The 16,500-nt window shown below is 40.5% G+C and overlaps 1 protein-coding gene and 1 pseudogene across 2 annotated transcripts in view; both read right to left on the reverse strand.

Moving 5' to 3' along the window:
* The window catches only part of BABAM2 (BRISC and BRCA1 A complex member 2), an 896,806-nt gene that overhangs the window by 17,394 nt on the left and 862,912 nt on the right, over positions 1-16,500 (reverse strand). The gene's annotated exons all lie outside the window — the stretch shown is intronic.
* Positions 11,001-11,119, reverse strand: LOC128658380 (uncharacterized; annotated as a pseudogene).

Raw genomic sequence — 16,500 nt, forward strand, 5'->3', positions numbered from 1 at the left:
TAGACGAAGGAGGGAATGATGCAGTACCATGCTTACTCCCCTCACTTGAGGAATCATCTTGGGCATCATTGTCATTGTCACATAAATCACATTTATTTAAATGAATAGGAATTCTGGCTTCCCCACATTCAGAACACAGTCTATCTGGTAGTTCAGACATGTTAAACAGGCATAAACTTGATAACAAAGTACAAAAAACGTTTTAAAATAAAACCGTTACTGTCACTTTAAATTTTAAACTGAACACACTTTATTACTGCAAATGCGAAAAAACATGAAGGAATTGTTCAAAATTCACCAAATTTTCACCACAGTGTCTTAAAGCCTTAAAAGTATTGCACACCAAATTTGGAAGCTTTAACCCTTAAAATAACGGAACCGGAGCCGTTTTGAACTTTAACCCCTTTACAGTCCCTGGTATCTGCTTTGCTGAGACCCAACCAAGCCCCAAGGGGAATACGATACCAAATGACGCCTTCAGAAAGTCTTTTCTAAGTATCAGAGCTCCTCTCACATGCGACTGCATGCCATGCCTCTCAAAAACAAGTGCGCAACACCGGCGCGAAAATGAGGCTCTGCCTATGCTTTGGGAAAGCCCCTAAAGAATAAGGTGTCTAAAACAGTGCCTGCCGATATTATTATATCAAAATACCCAGATAAAATGATTCCTCAAGGCTAAATATGTGTTAATAATCAATCGATTTAGCCCAAAAAAAGTCTACAGTCTTAATAAGCCCTTTTTTGAAGCCCTTATTTACGATCGTAATAAACATGGCTTACCGGATCCCATAGGGAAAATGACAGCTTCCAGCATTACATCGTCTTGTTAGAATGTGTCATACCTCAAGCAGCAAGAGACTGCTCACTGTTCCCCCAACTGAAGTTAATTGCTCTCAACAGTCCTGTGTGGAACAGCCATGGATTTTAGTGACGGTTGCTAAAATCATTTTCCTCATACAAACAGAAATCTTCATCTCTTTTCTGTTTCTGAGTAAATAGTACATACCAGCACTATTTCAAAATAACAAACTCTTGATTGAATAATAAAAACTACAGTTAAACACTAAAAAACTCTAAGCCATCTCCGTGGAGATGTTGCCTGTACAACGGCAAAGAGAATGACTGGGGTAGGCGGAGCCTAGGAGGGATCATGTGACCAGCTTTGCTGGGCTCTTTGCCATTTCCTGTTGGGGAAGAGAATATCCCACAAGTAAGGATGACGCCGTGGACCGGACACACCTATGTTGGAGAAACGTTCCTTCTGGGAAAAAGGGTGAGGACAAAAAGAAGGAACAACAATTTCCTGATTAATATTGCGATCCGACACTACCTTAGGGAGAAACCCCAGCTTAGTATGAAGGACAGTCTTATCAAGCATGAAAAATAAGGTAAGGGGAATCACACTGCAGAGCCGAAAGTTCGGAAACTCTGCGAGCAGAAGAAATAGCAAGAAGAAACAAAACCTTCCAAGATAGTAATTTAATACTAACATAATGCATCGGCTCAAACGGAGCCTGCTGCAAAACTCTAAGAACAAGGTTAAGACTCCAAGAAGGAGCAACAGATTTAAACACAGACCTGATTCTGACCAAGGCCTGAACAAAAGACTGAACATCTGGCAGAACTGCCAGACATTTATGCAGAAGAATAGACAGAGCAGAATTAGCTAAAGTTCGAGAAACCCTTACTTTGTTCCAAGAAAAACCTTTTGAATCACACCAATGAAGGTATTTACACCATACCCTATGGTAAATTCTGCGAGTAACCAGTTTACGAGCCTGAAGCATAGTATCTATGACTTTGTCAGAGAAGCCACTTCTAGCCAAAACTAGACGTTCAATCTCCAAGCAGTCAGCTTCAGAGAAACTAGATTTGGATGAAGAAAGGGACCCTTAAGTAGAAGGTCCTTCCTGAAAGGTAACTTTCACGGCGGAAGAGATGACATTGTCACCAGATCCGCAAACCAGATACTGTGAGGCCATGCAGGAGCTATTAGAACCACAGAAGCTCTCTCCTGTTTGATGCAAGCAATTACTTGTGGAAGCAACACAAACTGAGAAAACAGGTATGCTAGATTGAAGCTCCAAGAAACCGCTAGAGCATCTACTAGAATGGCTCGAGGATCTCTTGACCTTGAACCGTACTTTGGAAGCTTGGTGTTTTGACGAGACGCATCAGATCCAACTCCGGAACCCCCCACCTGAGAGTTATCATTGTGAAAACCTCTGGATGGAGAGCCCTTTTTCCGGTCTAAAAAGTCTGCCTGCTTAGAAAATCTGCCTCCCAGTTGTCCACCCCTGGTATATGGATGGCAGAGAGATGGCAATCATGAGACATTGCCCACTGGAGAATGCGAGAAACCTCCTTCATTGCCAAGGAACTCAGAGTTCCTCCCTGGTGATTGATGTAAGCCACCAAGGTGATGTTGTCCAACTGAAATATGATAAATCGGACCAAAGCTAGTTGAGGCCAAGCAATTAAAGCATAGGAAATTGCTTTCAACTCCAAGATGTTTATTGGAAGAGATGACTCCTCTGGAGTCCACAGACCCTGTGTCTTTAAAAAAAAAAAACAACTGCTCCCCAGCCCAACAGGCTTGCGTCCGTGGTCACAATCACCCAGGAAGTCCTCAGGAAGCATGTGCCCCGAGACAGATCGTCCTGTGAAACCCACCATAAGAGTGAGACTCTTGTTGGGGAATCCAAATTGATTTTCTGCGAGAGATCTGAGTGGTCCCCGTTCCATTGACTGAGCATGCATAGCTGCAGAGGTCTCAGATTGAACCGAGCAAAAGGAATGCTGTCCATGGAGGCAACCATCAGTCCAATCACCTCCATGCATTGAGCCACAGATGGACGAATAGCAGACTGGAGAGACAGGCAAGAAGCTTGGATTTTCTGACGTCTGTCAGAAAGATCTGCATGGACAGGGAATCTATGATTGTTCCCAAGAAACAAACCCTTGTATCTGGAACAAGGGAACTCTTTACCAGATTCACTTTCTACCCGTGGGAATGTAGAATAGACAACATCTCAGTATGAGATCTTGCTAGATGAAAAGATGACGCTTGAACTAGAATGTCGTCTAGATAAGGCGCCACAGCAATACCCTGGGACCTCAACAATGCCAAAACAGCCCCCAGAACCTTTGTAAACATTCTGGGAGCTGTAGCAAGGCCAAAAGGAGGTGCAACAAACTGGAAATGTTTGTCCAGGAAGGCAAACCTTAGATACTGGTAATGATCCCTGTGAATAGGAACATGAAGATACGTGTCCTTCAGATCTATGGTCATCATGAACTGACCCTTTTGGACCAAAGGAAGAATAGAATGGATAGTCTCCATCATGAAGGATGGAACCCTGAGAAATTGATTGAGAGACTTTAAGTCCAGAATGGGATGAAAAGTGCCCTCCTTCTTGGGAACTACAAAAATATTTGAATAGAATCCTAGATCCTGTTCCTCTAGAGGCACTGGAACAATCACTCCCAGGGATGATAATTCCATTACGCAGTTTAAGAAGGCCTCTCTCTTTATCTGATTCGCAAATAACCTTGACAGGTGGAACCTGCCCCTGGGAGGATAAGATTTGAATCTTATTCTGTAACCGTGGGATACTATATCTAGGGCCCAAGGATCTGGAACATTGCGTATCCAAGCCTGCTGAAAAAAGAAAGCCTGCCCCCACTTGATCCACTACAGGATCGGGGACGGCCCCTTCATGTTGATTTAGAATCAACGGAAGGCTTCTTAGCTTGCTTCCCCTATGCCAAGGCTGACTGGACCTCAAAGAAGACTTAGATTGAACCGACTTGGAAGAGGAAAACTTCTGTCCCTTAAAGTTACGAAAGGAACAAAAAATAGAATTCTGGCGACCCTTAGGTCTATTATTTTTATCCTGAGGTAGGAAAGAACCCTTTCCACCTGTAGTGCCAGACATAATTTCTGCCAGATCTGGTCCAAACAAGGTTTTACCCTTATAAGGCAGAGATAAAAGCTTGGACTTGGATGTAACATCTGCAGACCACAATATTTTAACCAGAGAGCTCTGCAAGTTAAAACAGTAAAACCAGAAATCTTAGCACCCAACCTAAGAACTTGACATCCAATCCAAAAAAATGGCAAGAAAAAATATTTTCTATCATTGAATATTTAAAAAATGAAGAAATGGAGAACAAGAGATGCTTTAAAAAACCCTCCTAAGATTGTACCTTCTATCTTATATATAATTACAATATCATTTTCTTCTTATTTCTTTTGGTTAGTTTTGGTGAAGTCTTTTACATTCTTGACCGAGTCTAGAAATATATATATCTTTCTTGAGTTTTAATATGGATTCTGGCAGGATAATATAAAAAGGCTTGAAGTCATCCGAATTCAATAATGAAAAATATGGTGCAAGTTTCTTCCTATACTGCGACATTTCAGCAGAATAATCTTGAAAAAGATAAAAAATTTCCATCCTTTTTTTTAATGATGTTAAAGAAAAATTAAAATTAAACTCTTGTGATTCAGATAGAGCATGCAATTTGAAATAACTTTCCAGTTTACTTCTAGCATCAAACAGAATGGAATGGATAGAAAATACCACACAATCTTAAAGATGACTCATTACTGGCCATTCCATTTTCATTGACTGTCCAGAACATACCCTAAACCCTGAAGCTGTTATACAAAAAATAAAAATGATAGCTATTTGAGAAGTATTACGCTGGATCATCTTATTTGAAACGTTTTCCCAAATTTGGTAATAAACTGAATTATTTTACATCACTCTTGCTTGAAGAAAGGTTCTGATAATGGGAGGTAGAATGTCTTGCTATGGAACCTTGTCCACTAATGATCCCAGAACTTCTTGGGTCTCATATCTGTATGTAGGACATTGCAGTCTTTATAAATATCCTCTCAGCACCGTCTAAAGAAAATATGCAGTGTAAGACTTGTCACCTTTACTTCTAGAATGTTTTGGGGGGTAACATTTATCCCTTTAATTTTCTAATTCCCTCTTCTTTGTATGAATTGACCTTGATAAATCCCCCCTCAGCTTAATTTGCTGGAATCAGTCTTTACTTGAATCCTCAATAAGTCTGTTCCTGATGATTTTAATTAATTTTGTAAAAACATCTAGATACTGTTTTATAGGGTAAGGGAAAGGAATCCTTTTGTATAAATTGATTGTTTTATTTCTTCAGAAAATACTGCTGCAAAGATTGCATTTGCCATCTCGATCACATGACAATGTGAATTATTCAGGACAACTTCCCCAGCAATTTCATCCAGGATTTGACTGTCAAACGCTGCATGACAACTAACTCGCTAGATAGAAAATAAATTTCAGCTGGCAGACAACATTCACTTTCCTTAGTCCATAGGAAGACAACCTCCTGGAATTAGATGACTCTGCTTCTTGTTTTCTATCCAGGCATGATATTGAAGACATTTTATCACCTTGCTGAGGTCTAATAAGACCAAAACCGATGCACACATGTGATTTTTCTTGCTGTAAGCTTCTATTGCTGCTATGATTTTAAGCTGCCTGGGGCACAACTTCAATGACATGAGGGAGTCTATGGTTAAAAAAATAAAATAAAAAAAAGAAGAAAAAGAAGAATGATAGAAGCAAAATGTGAGGAATTTTGAAACTTATCTGCGTACCATTACCCAGAATCCCCTGCTTCACTAGAAACACTGTTAGTTGAGGCTATGGGGCCTATCTATCAAGCTCCGAATGGAGCTTGATGCCCCGTGTTTCTCGCGAGCCTGCAGGCTCGCCAGAAACAGCAGTTATGAAGCAGCGGTCACAAAGACCGCTGCTCCATAACCTGTCCTCCTGCTCTGAGCAGGCGGACAGACATCACCGGAAATCAATTGACACACCCCTGCTGGCGGCCCATTGGCTGTGAGTCTGCAGGGGGCGGCGTTGCACCAGCAGCTCTTGTGAGCTGCTGGTGCAATGCTGATTACGGCTAGCATATGGCTCGCCGTATTCAGCGAGGTCTGGCGGACCTGATCCGCACTGTCGGATCAGGTCCGCCAGACTTTGATAAATTGGGGCCATTCTGTGAAAATTTGCTGGGATTCTATACAACAATCTATCTTGTATCACTGTATTTTGTCCTTTTCTTTTCGATCACCATAACTTATTTTAAGGCAGATGAGTATACAATAGGAATGTGCATTTGGATCCTTTACTAGCTTTTTTTGGAGCCGAATGTCACACACTAACATCTGGATTTTCACAGATCTTAATGTGTTGAACTTTCACAAGAAGAAATCTGGCTCTGAAAAGAGCTAAATGCCACAAGCGGGCTCATTCTTCTGCATTCAGATCCTAACAAAGGATCTGAATACACATCCCTAGTATACAGTACACTCACAAGGTCATGCCATAGACGTGCACATAGTACCTACTAAAGACTATGTTTCTGATGTGTGCCCTTACTGGACCCGCATTTAGTTATGCTCTTGCATCGGATATGTCTATGTAATCTGTGTCACAAACAGCTTCACTTTACATTCTACCGCTGCATATGCTCATATAACCAAGAGCGAAGGAGGAGCACTTTAAAGGATTATATGGGTTGTAATAAATAATATTCAGAAAAATAACCCAGATATTAATAAAGCTACAGCTGTTATATATAATAATTGTTTACAGGCTATTAATGGATGTAACAAATAACTGGACAACTGTGCCTATGCGGTTTCTCTTGATGCGCACGTCTACTCAGCTTTGCTACTTGAAGCACCACTGCACTTTCATGAGGGAGCAGGTGATTAAAACGGATGTTAGGAGCCAAAAGGTGAGGAACGATAAAGCTCATTTGTATATGCATGTACCCAGAATCCCCTGCTTCAGTGTAAACACTCAGTTGAAGTTTTCTGTCGAAAGAGTAATTAACATTCTAAACTGTGTTTAATGTGCTGTACAATGATCTGTTTTTTAAAACTGATTTTATGGTTAGAGGTGTTTTTTTTCCTAATTATTTTAATCATTATAACCTATTTTGAGACAGCTTGGGATGCCCTATACAAGATCCTTTATGCAGCATGCAGTAAATCTCTCTCTATATAATACACAGTACCTACACAACACTTGTATATATAATTAGTCACAAAGGGTTGTGTTCTGGTCTACATTCTAACTAAAGATCTGCTCACACAACCAGGAGTTAAAGAAGGAGCACTTTAACCCTTTGGCTGCTAAGCCATTTCCCACCTGGGTGCTAAGCTGGTTTTGAGCTTTTTTTCCAGATCTCCAAGACTTATACCGTTGGAAAGGTTAGGCGATTACCTTTCCAACGGTGGGTCTTGGGGTTCTGTTCCTGCTTAGATGCCGGAGATACAGGCTTCTAAGCAGCATGCCCCCATCTCCCTATACTTGTCCATTGTCAACTTTAAATAAAGTTGCCCAGTGATGTCATCTTGTCATTGCGCGTGACGTCACCGCCTGAGCCGTTGTCAGCACCTGACTGGGACAATTTACGACGGCTCAGAGCCGTCGTTAGCACTCAAAGGGATAAAGATGACCTGTAAAACATGCTTCAGAAATGTGACCCAGATACTAAGCAGGCTACAGCTGATATATAATTATAGTTTACAGGTTATTAATTGATGTAGCCGCATTAAATAAATAATGATAAAGAACATGGGTTACTGAAACAATTATACAATATTTCATTTCATATATGACATGAATGGTAAACAGAAAAACTCATTTGATTGAGCCTTATTTGTCTAGTTTTGAGAATCAATTACCTTCCATATACATGGCGAATGGAGGGTGATACTGCATTAACCCATTTGGCATAGTGTTACCTGAGCATACATATTTCTATCTTACTGTATTTTGCTTAAAGGGATATAAAAGCCTCAATTTCATGATTCATATCGATCATGCAATTTTACTTTTATTATTTCATTTGTTTAATTGTTAATCCTTTGTTGAAAGACATACCTAGGTCAGCTCAGATGCAGCACTGCACTGCAGGGGCTACCTGCTGATTGGTGGTTGCATTTATATCCCTCTTGCTATTGGCTCACCTGCTGTGTTCAGCTAGCTCCCAGTAGTGCATTGCTGCTCCTTCAACATGGGCTAGGAAGGACATTTGTGGGTTCTATAAAGCAAATACATACTTTATTCCTTGCATATCAGGGTTCTAGATAGGCATATAAAGCTCCTTGCAACAACCATATAACATCAGAGAAAATAAATTGTTATTTTCCAAATATTAACAGTGGTTGAAGTTACCAGGAAATCCGATGGTTTTGACTTTGACCTATCATTAAGGAGAGCGAAGATGTGTCCCTGGGAGCGGCTGCCGTGAACAGACTAAAGGTTAATCTTTGGGAGTAGAACACAAACAAGCAGAAAATAAAACCAGTTGTGATAAACAATCCAGCCTTTTGTCATGACGCCAAGAACAGGTTGTTTTGGGTGTCAGACATTTTTAGAAACAAGTTTTCCAGGTCTTGGTACAAGTTACAGCAGGAACAGGAATATAGAAAGACAGGAAAAGTACAACAAATATATTTATTCGCCACCACATCTTTATAAGAAAATATTTGTCTAAATTAAGGGCCTACAAGGCTGCCAATACAGAAATTCTCCCTAACATATGAGGGGGGATAAATAAAAATTAAACTTGCATGATTCAGACAGAGCACAGCATTTTAAGACTGTTTTAAATTCATATCTATTACCAAATTTACTTTGTTCCTTTGATATCCTTTGTTGAAACCCCCCCACAATTATGCTTACCTGATAAAAAAAAATATTTCCGGATATGGTGAGTCCACGGCATCATCAATTACTAATGGAAATATCACTCCTGGCCAGCAGGAGGAGGCAAAGAGCACCACAGCAAAGCTGTTAAGTGTCATTTCCCTTATCCATAACCCCCAGTCATTCAGCCAAAGGGAAATGGAAAAAGAAGATAACACAAAGGTGTAGAGGTGCCTGATGTGTTAGTAAAAAATAACTGTCTTAAAATAAAGGGCGGGGCCGTGGACTCACCATATCCGGAAAAAATACATTTATCAGGTAAGCATAAATTGTGTTTTCTTTCCTAAGATGTGGTGAGTCCACGGCATCAACCAATACCCAAGCTAGAGGACACAGATGATTAGGGAGGGACAAGACAGGTAACCTAAAAAGAAGGCACCACTGCTTGAAGAACCTTTCTCCCAAAAGAAACTTCAGCCGAGGCAAGAGTATCAAATTTGGAAAATTTAGAAAAAGTATGCAGATAAGACCAAGTTGCAGCCTTGCAAATCTGTTCCACAGAAGCTTCATTTTTGAAAGCCCAAGAAGAGGAGACCGCTCTCATGAAATGAACCATAATTCCCTCAGGAGGCTGCGGACCAGCAGTCTCATAGCAAAACGAAATCTACTTCTCAACCAGAGAGAAAAAGAAATAGTAGAAACTTTCTGACCTTTATGTATCCCAGGGAAACAAACAAACAAGGGAGAACACTGGTCGAAAATCCTTATCGCCTGTTAAATAAAATTTAAAACACGCACAACATCCAAGTTGTGCAACAACATTCTTTATGAGAAGAAGAACTAGGACATAGAGAAGGAACAACAATTTCCTTATTAAAATTTCTGTTCAAAATCACTTAAGGAAGGAAACCTAACCTAGTACGAAGAACCACCTTATCGGCATGAAAGATAAGATAAGGCGAATCCCACTGCAAAGCTGATAGTTCCAACACTATCCGAGCAGAAGAGATAACAAAATAGATAATGCAGAAATCTGACCCCTCAGGGTACTCACTGACAAACCCTTCTCCAGAGCTTCCTGGAGAAAAGACAAAATCCTAGGGATCCTGACCCTACTCCAAGAGTAAACGTTGGATTCACACCACTAAAGATATATATGCAATATCTTATGGCAAATCTTTCTAGTAACTGGCATGCAAGCCTAACATGGTCTTAATGACCGACTCAGAAAAATCCATGCTCAGACAAAAACTAAGCGTTCATTCTCCAAACAGTCAGCTTCAGAGGATAATTTAAATGAAGGAAGGGACTCTGAATCAGAAGGTCCTTCCTCAGAGGCAGCCCCCAAGGTGGAGAGATGACCTATCCACTAGCTCTGCATACCAGATCCTGTGGGGCCATGCAGGGGCTATTAGAATCACTGCCGCTCTCTCCTGTTGGATACGAGCAATGACTCATGGAAGGAGAGCAAACAGAGAAAACAGGTATGCAAAACTGAATCCCAAGAAAAACACCAGAACGGTCTGTGGATCACTCAAACATGAACCATACCTTGAAAGCCGAAACGCCCTCAGAAGCCAACTCCGGAACCTCCCATTTGAGGGTTACCTAGAGAATTACCCCTGGATGGAGAGCCCACTCCCCGGGATAAAACATCTGTCTGTTCAGAATTCCCGATTCCCAATTGTCCACCTCTGGAAAGTGGATGACAGACAGCAATTGTGAGCAACCGCCCACTAAACAATCCAAGTCACCTCCTACATGGCTAAGGAAACCTGAGTACCTCCCTGGAGATGTTAAAATGGAGAGCAGGCACTTCTGAGTCCCTGCGCCTTAAACAAGACCCAGACAGTTTACAAGCCCAGCAGGTTGGCGCCCGTGGTCACATCACCCAGGAATGTCTCCAGAAGCACATGCCCTGAGATAGATACTCCTAAAAAACCACTCCGGGAGAGAGTCTTTTATCGACTGATTTAACCTCTGAGACAGATCCGAATGTTCTCCATTTTATGGAAAATAGCAAAGAGAATGATGTCCATGGAAACCATCAGACCAATTCCCTCCATACATAGAGTCACTGAAAAGTGAAGGAAAATCTATTGCAACTAGATCCAAACTCCCAACCTCCTGGTTGCAAGATGGCTAAGCTATCCACCGGGCCACTGAAGCCTGCTGTTGGCCGGACAGTAGACTGCAGAGAGAGGAAAATGAATAAATCCCTGATTATCTGACCTCTGTTAGACATCTTCTCCTAGATAGAGAATCTATTAAGGACCAAGCCTACCGCACCTGGTGTTCCCATTCGGTCTCCTGTCCAGGTACTGACCAGGCCTGGCCCTGCTTAACTTCCAAGACCAGACGGAATCGGGTGCATTCAGGGTATTGTGGCGGTAGACCCAAATAAATCACCCTTGAAGATGGGACAAGGGATTCTTCTCCAGATTCATTTCCCATCCATGGAAAAGTAGATCGGACAAGATCTCTTAAAAGAGAGTTTGCTTGAAGGAAGGATGACACCTGAACCATATTGTCCAGAAAAACACCCTTGCAATACCCCAAGACCTAAAAGTCTGTCTAGGGTGACGAAAATCAGACACTTGGGAAGATCCCAAATCAAGGGAACAATAAAACATAATTTATGTAAGAACTTACCTGATAAATTCATTTCTTTCATATTAGCAAGAGTCCATGAGCTAGTGACGTATGGGATATACATTCCTACCAGGAGGGGCAAAGTTTCCCAAACTTCAAAATGCCTATAAATACACCCCTCACCACACCCACAATTCAGTTTAACGAATAGCCAAGAAGTGGGGTGATAAAAAAAGTGCAAAAGCATATAAAATAAGGAATTGGAATAATTGTGCTTTATACAAAAATCATAACCACCACAAAAAAGGGCGGGCCTCATGGACTCTTGCTAATATGAAAGAAATGAATTTATCAGGTAAGTTCTTACATAAATTATGTTTTCTTTCATGTAATTAGCAAGAGTCCATGAGCTAGTGACGTATGGGATAATGATTACCCAAGATGTGGATCTTTCCACACAAGAGTCACTAGAGAGGGAGGGATAAAATAAAGACAGCCAATTCCTGCTGAAAATAATCCACACCCAAAATAAAGTTTAATGAAAAACATAAGCAGAAGATTCAGACTGAAACCGCTGCCTGAAGTACTTTTCTACCAAAAACTGCTTCAGAAGAAGAAAATACATCAAAATGGTAGAATTTAGTAAAAGTATGCAAAGAGGACCAAGTTGCTGCTTTGCAAATCTGATCAACCGAAGCTTCATTCCTAAACGCCCAGGAAGTAGAAACTGACCTGGTAGAATGAGCTGTAATCCTCTGAGGCGGAGTTTTACCCGACTCAACATAGGCAAGATGAATTAAAGATTTCAACCAAGATGCCAAAGAAATGGCAGAAGCTTTCTGGCCTTTTCTAGAACCGGAAAAGATAACAAATAGACTAGAAGTCTTTCGGAAAGACTTAGTAGCTTCAACATAATATTTCAAAGCTCTAACAACATCCAAAGAATGCAATGATTTCTCCTTAGAATTCTTAGGATTAGGACATAATGAAGGAACCACAATTTCTCTACTAATGTTGTTGGAATTCACAACTTTAGGTAAAAATTCAAAAGAAGTTCGCAACACCGCCTTATCCTGATGAAAAATCAGAAAAGGAGACTCACAAGAAAGAGCAGATAATTCAGAAACTCTTCTGGCAGAAGAGATGGCCAAAAGGAACAAAACTTTCCAAGAAAGTAATTTAATGTCCAATGAATGCATAGGTTCAAAGGGAGGAGCTTGAAGAGCTCCCAGAACCAAATTCAAACTCCAAGGAGGAGAAATTGACTTAATGACAGGTTTTATACGAACCAAAGCTTGTACAAAACAATGAATATCAGGAAGAATAGCAATCTTTCTGTGAAAAAGAACAGAAAGAGCAGAGATTTGTCCCTTCAAGGAACTTGCAGACAAACCCTTATCTAAACCATCCTGAAGAAACTGTAAAATTCTCGGTATTCTAAAAGAATGCCAAGAAAAATGATGAGAAAGACACCAAGAAATATAAGTCTTCCAGAATCTATAATATATCTCTCTAGATACAGATTTACGAGCCTGTAACATAGTATTAATCACAGAGTCAGAGAAACCTCTTTGACCAAGAATCAAGCGTTCAATCTCCATACCTTTAAATTTAAGGATTTCAGATCCTGATGGAAAAAAGGACCTTGTGACAGAAGGTCTGGTCTTAACGGAAGAGTCCACGGTTGGCAAGAGGCCATCCGGACAAGATCCGCATACCAAAACCTGTGAGGCCATGCCGGAGCTACCAGCAGAACAAACGAGCATTCCCTCAGAATCTTGGAGATTACTCTTGGAAGAAGAACTAGAGGCGGAAAGATATAGGCAGGATGATACTTCCAAGGAAGTGACAACGCATCCACTGCTTCCGCTTGAGGATCCCTGGATCTGGACAGATACCTGGGAAGTTTCTTGTTTAGATGAGACGCCATCAGATCTATTTCTGGAAGTTCCCACATTTGAACAATCTGAAGAAATACCTCTGGGTGAAGAGACCATTCGCCCGGATGCAACGTTTGGCGACTGAGATAATCCGCTTCCCAATTGTCTACACCTGGGATATGAACCGCAGAAATTAGACAGGAGCTGGATTCCGCCCAAACCAAAATTCGAGATACTTCTTTCATAGCCAGAGGACTGTGAGTCCCTCCTTGATAATTGATGTATGCCACAGTTGTGACATTGTCTGTCTGAAAACAAATGAACGATTCTCTCTTCAGAAGAGGCCAAAACTGAAGAGCTCTAAAAATTGCACGGAGTTCCAAAATATTGATCGGTAATCTCACCTCCTGAGATTCCCAAACTCCTTGTGCCGTCAGAGATCCCCACACAGCTCCCCAACCTGTGAGACTTGCATCTGTTGAAATTACAGTCCAGGTCGGAAGCACAAAAGAAGCCCCCTGAATTAAACGATGGTGATCTGTCCACCACGTTAGAGAGTGTCGAACAATCGGTTTTAAAGATATTAATTGAGATATCTTTGTGTAATCCTTGCACCATTGATTCAGCATACAGAGCTGAAGAGGTCGCATGTGAAAACGAGCAAAGGGGATCGCGTCCGATGCAGCAGTCATAAGACCTAGAATTTCCATGCATAAGGCTACCGAAGGGAATGATTGTGACTGAAGGTTTCGACAAGCTGAAATCAATTTTAGACGTCTCTTGTCTGTTAAAGACAGAGTCATGGACACTGAATCTATCTGGAAACCCAGAAAGGTTACCCTTGTCTGAGGAATCAATGAACTTTTTGGTAAATTGATCCTCCAACCATGATCTTGAAGAAACAACACAAGTCGATTTGTATGAGATTCTGCTAAATGTAAAGACTGAGCAAGTACCAAGATATCGTCCAAATAAGGAAATACCACAATACTCTGTTTTCTGATTACAGACAGAAGGGCACCGAGAACCTTTGTAAAAATTCTTGGAGCTGTAGCTAGGCCAAACGGCAGAGCCACAAACTGGTAATGCTTGTCCAGAAAAGAGAATCTCAGGAACTGATAATGATCTGGATGAATCGGAATATGCAGATATGCATCCTGTAAATCTATTGTGGACATATAATGCCCTTGCTGAACAAAAGGCAAGATAGTCCTTACAGTTACCATCTTGAACGTTGGTATCCTTACATAACGATTCAATATTTTTAGATCCAGAACTGGTCTGAAGGAATTCTCCTTCTTTGGTACAATGAAGAGATTTGAATAAAACCCCATCCCCTGTTCCAGAACTGGAACTGGCATAAATACTCCAGCCAACTCTAGATCTGAAACACAATTCAGAAATGCTTGAGCTTTCACTGGATTTACTGGGACACGGGAAAGAAAAAATCTCTTTGCAGGAGGTCTCATCTTGAAACCAATTCTGTACCCTTCTGAAACAATGTTCTGAATCCAAAGATTGTGAACAGAATTGATCCAAATTTCTTTGAAAAAACGTAACCTGCCCCCTACCAGCTGAGCTGGAATGAGGGCCGCACCTTCATGAGGACTTAGAAGCAGGCTTTGCCTTTCTAGCAGGCTTGGATTTATTCCAGACTGGAGATGGTTTCCAAACTGAAACTGCTCCTGAGGATGAAGGATTAGGCTTTTGTTCTTTGTTGAAACGAAAGGAACGAAAATGATTATTAGCCCTGTTTTTACCTTTAGATTTTTTATCCTGTGGTAAAAAAGTTCCTTTCCCACCAGTAACAGTTGAGATAATAGAATCCAACTGAGAACCAAATAATTTGTTACCCTGGAAAGAAATGGAAAGTAAAGTTGATTTAGAAGCCATATCAGCATTCCAAGTCTTAAGCCATAAAGCTCTTCTAGCTAAAATAGCTAGAGACATAAACCTGACATCAACTCTGATAATATCAAAAATGGCATCACAGATAAAATTATTAGCATGCTGAAGAAGAATAATAATATCATGAGAATCATGATCTGTTACTTGTTGCGCTAAAGTTTCCAACCAAAAAGTTGAAGCTGCAGCAACATCAGCCAAAGATATAGCAGGTCTAAGAAGATTACCTGAACACAGATAAGCTTTTCTTAGAAAGGATTCAATTTTCCTATCTAAAGGATCCTTAAACGAAGTACCATCTGACGTAGGAATAGTAGTACGTTTAGCAAGGGTAGAAATAGCCCCATCAACTTTAGGGATTTTGTCCCAAAATTCTAATCTGTCAGACGGCACAGGATATAATTGCTTAAAACGTTTAGAAGGAGTAAATGAATTACCCAATTTATCCCATTCTTTGGAAATTACTGCAGAAATAGCATTAGGAACAGGAAAAACTTCTGGAATAACCACAGGAGATTTAAATACCTTATCCAAATGTTTAGAATTAGTATCAAGAGGACCAGAATCCTCTATTTCTAAAGCAATTAGTACTTCTTTAAGTAAAGAACGAATAAATTCCATTTTAAATAAATATGAAGATTTATCAGCATCAATCTCTGAGACAGAATCCTCTGAACCAGAAGAGTCATCAGAATCAGAATGATGATGTTCATTTAAAAATTCATCTGTAGGGAGAGAAGTTTTAAAAGATTTTTTACGTTTACTAGAAGGAGAAATAACAGACATAGCCTTCTTTATGGATTCAGAAACAAAATCTCTTATGTTATCAGGAACATTCTGCACCTTAGATGTTGAAGGAACTGCAACAGACAATGGTACTTTACTAAAGGAAATATTATCTGCATTAACAAGTTTGTCATGACAATTAATACAAACAACAGCCGGAGGAATAGCTACCAAAAGTTTACAGCAGATACACTTAGCTTTGGTAGATCCAGCACTAGACAGCGATTTTCCTGTAGTATCTTCTGACTCAGATGCAACGTGAGACATCTTGCAATATGTAAGAGAAAAAACAACATATAAAGCAAAATTGAACAAATTCCTTAAATGACAGTTTCAGGAATGGGAAAAAATGCCAAAGAACAAGCTTCTAGCAACCAGAAGCAATGAAAAATGAGACTTAAATAATGTGGAGACAAAAAGCGACGCCCATATTTTTTAGCGCCAAATAAGACGCCCACATTATTTGGCGCCTAAATGCTTTTGGCGCCAAAAATGACGCCACATCCGGAACGCCGACACTTTTGGCGCAAAATAACGTCAAAAAATGACGCAACTTCCGGCGACACGTATGACGCCGGAAACGGAAAAGATTTTTTGCGCCAAAAAAGTCCGCG

This window comes from Bombina bombina, chromosome 4 (assembly GCF_027579735.1).
Source record: "Bombina bombina isolate aBomBom1 chromosome 4, aBomBom1.pri, whole genome shotgun sequence".
In the NCBI taxonomy this organism is placed as follows: domain Eukaryota; kingdom Metazoa; phylum Chordata; class Amphibia; order Anura; family Bombinatoridae; genus Bombina; species Bombina bombina.